Source organism: Anneissia japonica, unplaced genomic scaffold, assembly GCF_011630105.1.
Source record: "Anneissia japonica isolate Jap-2015-1 unplaced genomic scaffold, ASM1163010v1 scaffold78867_len149426_cov127, whole genome shotgun sequence".
In the NCBI taxonomy this organism is placed as follows: domain Eukaryota; kingdom Metazoa; phylum Echinodermata; class Crinoidea; order Comatulida; family Comatulidae; genus Anneissia; species Anneissia japonica.
Genome location: NW_022758832.1, coordinates 103,297 through 112,320, shown reverse-complemented (window position 1 = coordinate 112,320; position 9,024 = coordinate 103,297).

Genomic DNA, 9,024 nt, shown 5'->3' with positions numbered 1-9,024 from the left:
GTGGAGAAGGGGTTGCAGGGTGTTGTGAGTCTGGTCATTATGATATCTTCCTTTTTATTCTTGCCTTAATTTTCTCTTCTCTTTTTCTTTCCTTTTCCTTTCCTCTTCTTTCTCTTTCCCTCCCTCTCCCCTCTTTCTTTTCTCTTATTACCCAGCCCCCCCAATGAAAAATATTTTTCTACGCCACTGCTTGAATGAGAGATGTTTTCCCTCTACTTGTACCACGAAAGAAATGGAATGTACAGAAGAGAGATGTAAGGGTTGGAGATGTAGTTATGTTGGCCGATCCAAATGCTACTCGTGGAAAGTGGACAATTGCCCGAGTTACTGAAGTATTTCTCGGAAAGTACCATTATGTTCGAAATGTAGCGCTGAAGACTCCAAATAGCAGTTACACTAGACCAATTACCAAGTTGGCAGCCATATATCCAGTTGAGGGATATGAGTAAAATTTTCTTGTTTATATGAATTCCTCACATGGTGGCGGAGGATGTTTCGTTTAGAAACTATTTTTTCTTCGGGCACACTTTACTTTTATCTATACCTATGAGGGTGCTAGATTTGCGTGGGTAATTCGGATCTGCTGCTGAATTCATTGTGCACATCGTAATGTTTCTCTAAGTAATTTACTGGGTTTTACAGTTTAAAAACCATATCTGATGTTTATGATTATCGTTATGATGATATAATGTTTACTGATGAGAATACTGAACTGATGTACTGTTCTGGTTTAATGTATTGTTGGCAGAGATAAGTCGTAAGTTATTATTATGACTAATGAATTTTGACATGTAATTTTAATCTTATTTACCGTGTATGATTTTTATATTTATGCATTTATATCATACAGTATCATAATGTTTTCACTAGTATTACAGTTTACATAATGTCACATGCTTGTATTATTTTTTAATCATTCTGATTATTTATTTCATCATTGATAGTCCTACTGGCTGATTTAATTTCACTGGTTTTGCTCTTTGTATGATTTCATGTACTCTGCTTAATTTTAATTGTTGATGTATTTTACGGGTTACTGGTTACTGAATATGTTTTATTTCCTGATTTGATTCTTTGCAGAATTGAATAAAACTTTTTTATATCTCAATACTATCTCGCCTTCTCCTTGTCAATCCTTCACCTCAACAATTACTTTTCTTTAAATACATGATTTATTAATCACTTAGTTGTGTTTAGAAAACTATTTGAAGAGTATTTATGTTAATTAAACACTATGTTTAAAATATGTATTGAATATACACATACCAGTTTTTAAAAAAGTGTACAGAGCTGTAAACAGTTAACATTTGATATGTATTAATTATAAACTTTAAATTGTTTATTGAATAAAAATTGTTTTTCATTTGGCCTACATGTAGTTTTATAACAATGTCTACATTTGTCCCATGCTGCTCATGTCTTTCAAAAATTAAACATTGTGTTTAACACTAGACATATTAAAATGTTTATAAAGTGTTGCAAATCACTTAAGCATATTTAATAAAGTGTTTAAATCTTATGCACTTTTATTTGCAGTGCGAGAGCACTGTCTTGATGTGATTTTGTTAAGTACATGTTTGAAGAATGTAAGAAAGCTGGATCATGTAGGCCAGAGTCCCGCAACCCCGAAAAAATGATGGGTCGCTTAATCTCTTCAGATCATAAAATGGGCTCCCAGCGCAAGCGTGTGTCTATACCCTATTGCCTTACTGTAATTTGTTTACTAATAAAGTATCCACATGTGTGGTGTTGGATTTTTTTATGTGACTTTTGTAGGCCTACAGTAATACTCAAGATGTACACATGACCCATCACGAGGGGGTATAGACACAAAAACTTTACGTTAGACGACGAACGAAATCAAATTACAGTAGATAAAATTGCAATTTGCGTCAGTTTAATTTGTAATGCGTGCATTAAGAGGCGTAAATATTGGGCAGGGAGCTCTTTGGCCTCTGAGACTGGGGGAGCCCCAGGGTCCCGGTCGCGTATTCCATTGTGGATTTTTAGATGTGCTCGTGTTTTAATCATGTTTTTGTCAATGTATTCTAATGTTTTTATCGACGAACAATTAAATAGCTTTCACAGATGGAAGTTATATACCACATCCGGCCCACCATGGTTGGGGCTGAGGTAAGAGAATGTATGATTACGGCACTTCTAGATGGCCAAAATGGCAATTACAGACTTAAAATTTGAATATAAATTTCTTTTTATCTCCATTTTTTTTTTTAAATAACAGGTTTAGGGGGACCAAGTCCGACTGTCACTTCCACATTAATCCACTACTGTATATAGTCACAGTCGATTTCAAAGACACATATGCTGTACAGTATTAAGAAAGCCCTTTTTGTTAGGGTGCTAACGAGGAACGTATTGCAAGAACCCAAGTGGCCCCAAGGGTCGGCGGCCCTGCGGACCGCCGCACAAGAGCACTTAATTAATCCACCCTGACACTTGCACGATTTTCGTTCACGCACTGGAGCGCACTTCGGCGTGCCAATGATTAAAGCCTTCAGCAACGAGCGTGAGGAGTACGTAAAGGGTGCGGGGTGCGCGCCATGTCGTAGTGAGCATTTTAAAATGTTCAAAAATTCGGCACGTATCAATGTTCGTGCCATATGCGTGAACCATGCGTAAACACTACGTGAACTCTGCGCGAACACTGCCGACGGTGCATGTCAAATAAGAATGCTCTTCCTCTTTCTGCCTTTTCTCCTGCTATTCAAGAAGTAATAGTCCGCATTTGCTAAATATAGACACCTTCTTTGTTCTGCAATAACACTCTCTCTGGGATTCAGCATGATGAATCGTCCATAGCGAGTCAAAGAAAAACCGTCGCTATATGTTTAGCGTGCCGCCAAAAGGGACAAAGCCTGACCAAAAATTGCCACGACAACTTTACGCGTACGCATGCGCGAAGTGGTCGGGGCATAGCGGGAAAACATGTTGTATGTAACACTGCGGGACAATCATAGAGATATAATAAGAATACTAGAGCGCTAACAGCAATGTATTCGATGTTCGAAATACGCAGAGCTGTGTGTGTGTACCATCCAAGATGGCTGCGATAGATTCAGCCAATCAAATTTCCCCTGAGCACTATCATTTTTAATTGCGTCCTCAATTTACACAGAATGTTCAGTACAGCTAGTTACCCGTATGTTGAAAATCGAGCGTTGCGGTGTATGGGTGTAATGTACATGATTTTAATTCTTTTTAATATTTGAATAAGATGCTCTACTTGGCCTCTTTTTGGCTACGACAGTTTAATAATTTGTCATCATCAATACTAATTATCATTAATGAAATAATATTCAGTCAGAGGGCTTATTTATGGTAATAATATGTATACTAAGCCTGAAGGTAGCACTTTCCTACGGCAGCCATCTTGGATGGTACACATACACAACTCTGCATTGCTCCGCCATCTTGTCAGCACTCTAGTTGTTTAATAGCTCTATGGGGACAATGCGGTACGGTAGACGTGAGCAAGTAGTGCCATTGCGTGTCAATACCGTACATTTTTGACGCGCATTGCGTACACAGAGCGTAACAGGCGAGCAGGCCGCAAGAGTACGGGTTCATGCCACTGATCTCTACTATAATAGCTGGATTGCTCATTGGCTGGTTTTAGTGAGGCACCGACGCCATGTTGGGAGCCTAAATGACGTATCTGTTTAGACAATTTTCTTTTTGCATTTGTTATAATCCAGCTAACAATTTAACGTTAAAAAACGTTATAAAAGCGTATGAGTTTGGTTCAAAAAAACGTTTTAATAAAACGTTTTGAAAACGTAATTTTATAGAGTTTTGAAAGCGTTTTAAAAACGTTACTATAACGTAAAAATAATCTTGGTTACATCGACTTTGGTCTTGTATCACGTTTGTAAAACGTTATAATATTACGTTTTAAAAACGTATTTATATGGAGTTTTTAAAGCGTTTTAATAACCTTTCAATTTAACATTCAGAAACGTCATTATAACGTTATTTTGATGTTTTTAAACGTTTTCAAAACATTCTTAAAATTTGTTACAATACCAAAGTCAATGTAACTAGAGTTATTTTTAACTCTAGTCACATTGACTTTGGTCTTGTTACACCTTTTAAGAATGTTTTAAAAACGTTTAAAAAACATCAAAATAACGGTAAAACAATCCACACGAATTAATTGAGTTACAGCGGGAACTGCTAAAGAAAGACAAGCAGAGACTTCAAGACATCACTTCGGATGATGACGATTCTGACGATGATGCTGGTGACGATGAAGATGATGGTGATGGTGACGATGATGATGATGATGATGATGATGATGATGATGATTACTTGCCATCAAACTCCAAGAAGGCTGTCATAAAAACCTCTACGTCAAAGACGACGAAGAGGAAAAAGGGTAGGGTTAATATTTTCTGTTGTATGTTTCAACACATTGGATACGTTCATGTTTAACGTTGTCGTCATTATTATTATTCCTATTATGAAGATACATTAAAGATTTTAATTATTTATTATTAAATTTTTCACAGTTTATATATAAATTTTGTGTTTATAATTAATAAAAATATTTTTATTATTATTATTATTATTATTATTATTATTATTATTATTATTATTATTATTATTATTATCATTATTATTATTATTTTTATTATTATTATTATTATTATTAGGCCTATTATTATTATTATTATTATTATTATTATTATTATTTACAATTTCTTTAAATTGTAAAAAATATGCATCCTATTCGTTTTTATTTTAATTTTGATTCCTACTGTGTTTCTCCGGGGGGAGTCGACGATGTGCACATCTATGGCTGTGAGGGTTGGCAACCGATGTTTACGAGCCAGAAGAGATGCCTCCGCCTCTAGTTGATACAGAGGATGCCATAGCTGAAATGGAAACCAGACTTCGGTCCTTCATTGACGTCAAGTTTCTTGCATTTTCTGAACACATAACCAACCTCGTCTCCGACCTCATCACACAAGTGAAAAACCAACAACCACAGGCTGTTGCACCGGAGCCGCTGGACAACTTCTGTTGGCGCTAATGATGATGAGGTGTTTTCAAGGAATACGGTAGCGAAGGTCCACAGATGGGCATCGTCACCTAGAAACTTTGCATTGGGCCTTGTACGCAAACTTTTCAACAAGGAGGTTAGGGAAAGCAACGTGAATGGTAAACAGGGGCACAACACTAGTGTTTAAATTCTATGGGATTCCTGTCAGCGAGCAGACACGAACGTGGAGGAATTGCATCGTGTAAATCTACGAAGGATGCAGACGACTGCGAAGGCCACCACCCCAGCCTGTTCCCCAGAGAGTGTAACCATCATCAAACAAACCAAACGGCTCTTTTCAGAGCCACCACTTTAATCAAAAGAGATGAAGCATTTATGCTAAAACACAAGCACTTCACATACACCTCCAATTCACATCAATAATAACACACACACACACACACACATATATGATTATATAAATATCTGTAAACAAATAGATTAATACAATATAAGAAACATACTCTATACAGTAAAGTAAAAAGATATATATACTGTATACAGTATGCTTTACTATTTCTTATATTGTATTAATCTGTTTATTTATATATATATTTATATATATATATAATGATATGATAGCGAAACTATAAATCAAATTGCGTTAATGCTGTATTGCATGTAAAATATTGTACATAATATAACAGTAAGCCTATACATAATATGCTTTTCCACTAAATAATTCGGATTATTATTATTATTATAATTATTATTATTATTATTATTATTATTATTACTATTATTATTATCATTATTATTATTATTATTATTATTATTATTATTATTATTATTATTATTATTATTATTATTTACACTTTCTTTAAATTGTAAAAAAAATATGCATCCTATTCGTTGTTATTTTAATTTTGATTCCTACTGTGTTTCATCGGGGGGAATCGACGATGTGCACATCTATGGCTGTGAGAGATGGCAACCGATGCTTACGAACCAGAAGCGATGCCTCCGCTTTTGATACAGAGGATGCCATAGCTGAAATGGAAACCAGACTTCGGTCCTTCATTGACGTCAAGTTTTTTTTGCATTTTCTGGACACATAGCCAACCTCGTCTCACACAAGTGAAAAACCAACAACCACAGGCTGTTGCACCGGAGCCGCTAGACAACTTCTGTTGGCGCTAATAACGATGAGGTGTTGTCAAGTAGCGGAGGTCAATAAATAAACGACTCTCTAATATATCATCAAGTGAAGCCGTTTTTAATGAATCCATACCACCATACCAAGAAGCACTCAGACAGAGCGGATATGACCACAAGCTCAAATTTGAACCAACCCGCAAAGAAGACCACAGTCGAAATCGACAACGTAAAATCATCTGGTTCAACCCACCGTATAGCGACAATGTTTCAACCAACATAGGCCATAAATTCCTATCTATCATTGATTCATCATTCCCTCGAAACCACCCACTCAGAAAAATATTTAACCGCAACACTTTGAAATTAAGCTACAGTTGTATGCCTAATATGAAACAGATAATTGCAAGCCACAACAAGACGCTGCTGAAAAAAGAAACTGATCTGACCGCAAAAACTACAGGTTACATTGTAATTGCAGAAGAAATGTAACATGCCCATTAGAAGGAAACTGCTTAACCAAAGAAGTTATATACCAAGCGACAGTTACCAGATATGACAACCAAACCCAAGGAACATATATTGACTAACAGAACACACGTTCAAAACCAGATACAACGGACATAACAGTAACTTCAGGAACAAGATCCCCAAAAATGCTACAACTCTTAGCCAATATATATGGACCCTTAAAGATAACTCTATCCTGTATTCGTTAAAATGGAAAATCATAGCCAAGTGCAAGCCATACACTCCGGCCCAAAAAAATGTAATCTGTGCCTGATGGAAAAGTATTTTATAATTTGTAAACCAAAATTAGGCACATTAAATAACAGAAATGAATTGGTAACTTCATGTAGACACAGAAAAAAGCAACTATTGTGTAACAACTAAGCAATATTAACACCTCAGTTAGACAATGGTAAGAACCATAGCAACTTATATTCCCCAAATGATTCAAAATGAGATGAAAAGGATGCCAAGCAAATAAATTTAACAGCCCTTTTTTGTAGCTTAATTAATTTATTTAAATTTGAAAATTAATCACTTGCCCATATCAAATTACAATATTGTAATTAAGGAAGAACCAGGGAATTATACAATGTAATTAAAATATGACGAGGAAAGAAATGTTTAAGTCTGTTAAATAAACCAATCTATTTTGATTCCTTATTTGATATATAATTCTGAGTTTTCCAACTTAAATTCTCATTAATGATCACTCCCAAAAATAAAGTTTCAGTTTCAACATTATTTCCATTTAAAGAAATATCAAAATTATAAAGATTAAGTTGATTAAGCAATTACACCTCTAACACCATAACAGAAAAGTTTGGAAAGTAATATATCATGATTAACAACATCAAATGCCTTTGATAAATCAAGAAATAAACTTAACAAATATTCTTTATAAGTCCCAAAATCATTCATATTCTTCCTTTAATAAAATACTTTCCGAAAACAGGAACTCCCTATTCCAAATCTCGGACTATTTGTGCAATTCAGGACGGTAACATTCACTGGAAAAACCAGACGATAGTTAAATAGACATTGTTTAACCCTTGGCTGTACTCGCATTGCCATGGAGATTAACTGTTGATCAACATGACACACCAATTGACGTTTCTTAGTTAATTCTGAAGTGAAATTTACGCATTCCAATGTTTTATTAAGTGTATATATTCTCGCTTTCATTCCTTAAAAACCATTTGGAATCAACCAGAAATAAAGTCGGAACTCAACAAAGCAAGTTCCTACTGGTTACTCTTTTCAGTAGACGTCTAATTCAAATCCGTTAGATTCGTCAGTGTATATTGCAAATGCACCTCATTCATTCTTTAAACTCAAGACGCTTTTCAAAACATGTTGCTAATTTAATTAAAGAGGAAATTTGTAGAGAATATAATCTAATTTGTTAGGTTTATTCCAAATCTCGGACTATTTGTGCAATTCAGGACGGTAACATTCACTGGAAAAACCAGACGATAGTTAAATAGACATTGTTTAGCCCTTGGCTGTACTCGCATTGCCATGGAGATTAACTGTTGATCAACATGACACACCAATTGACGTTTCTTAGTTAATTCTGAAGTGAAATTTATGCATTCCAATGTTTTATTAAGTGTATATATTCTCGCTTTCATTCCTTAAAAACCATTTGGAATCAACCAGAAATAAAGTCGGAACTCAACAAAGCAAGTTCCTACTGGTTACCGGTACTCTTTTCAGTAGACGTCTAATTCAAATCCGTTAGATTCGTCAGTGTATATTGCAAATGCACCTCATTCATTCTTTAAACTCAAGACGCTTTTCAAAACATGTTGCTAATTTAATTAAAGAGGAAATTTGTAGAGAATATAATCTAATTTGTTAGGTTTATTTAGATTTGACTCGAAAATAATACCATGCAGTTTTCTTTTATTGTTTTTATTTTGTTTTTATAAATGTGTTTAATTAAACCATTCTTGATTACACCGAGTTTGTTACTGTCACACACTATGAAACTTTGGGCGATCTGACGTTATCACAGCCGAAGCACATGTCTGCAGAACACCCTACATAAATGGACCAATTGGCTGGCAGGCAGAGTTTTGGGGGCACGACCCGTTTACAACTGTCGACCAGCAAGTGGCATTGGCCCACAAAGAATGTGTGCTTGGAAAAACATATCAGACCTAAAGAAATGCATGTAAAACAATATAAAAATCGCATCAATTTTATTGGTAATAAAAATTTGCTGAGCAGTACAGCAAAACAACAGGTACTGTACGTATTATGTTAAATAATGTGTTAAATTTGCGTAGGCAGGCCTAGTCAAAATAAAATCCAGGGCTTTGATTAATTAAATAGCTAGGCCCTGATTACAA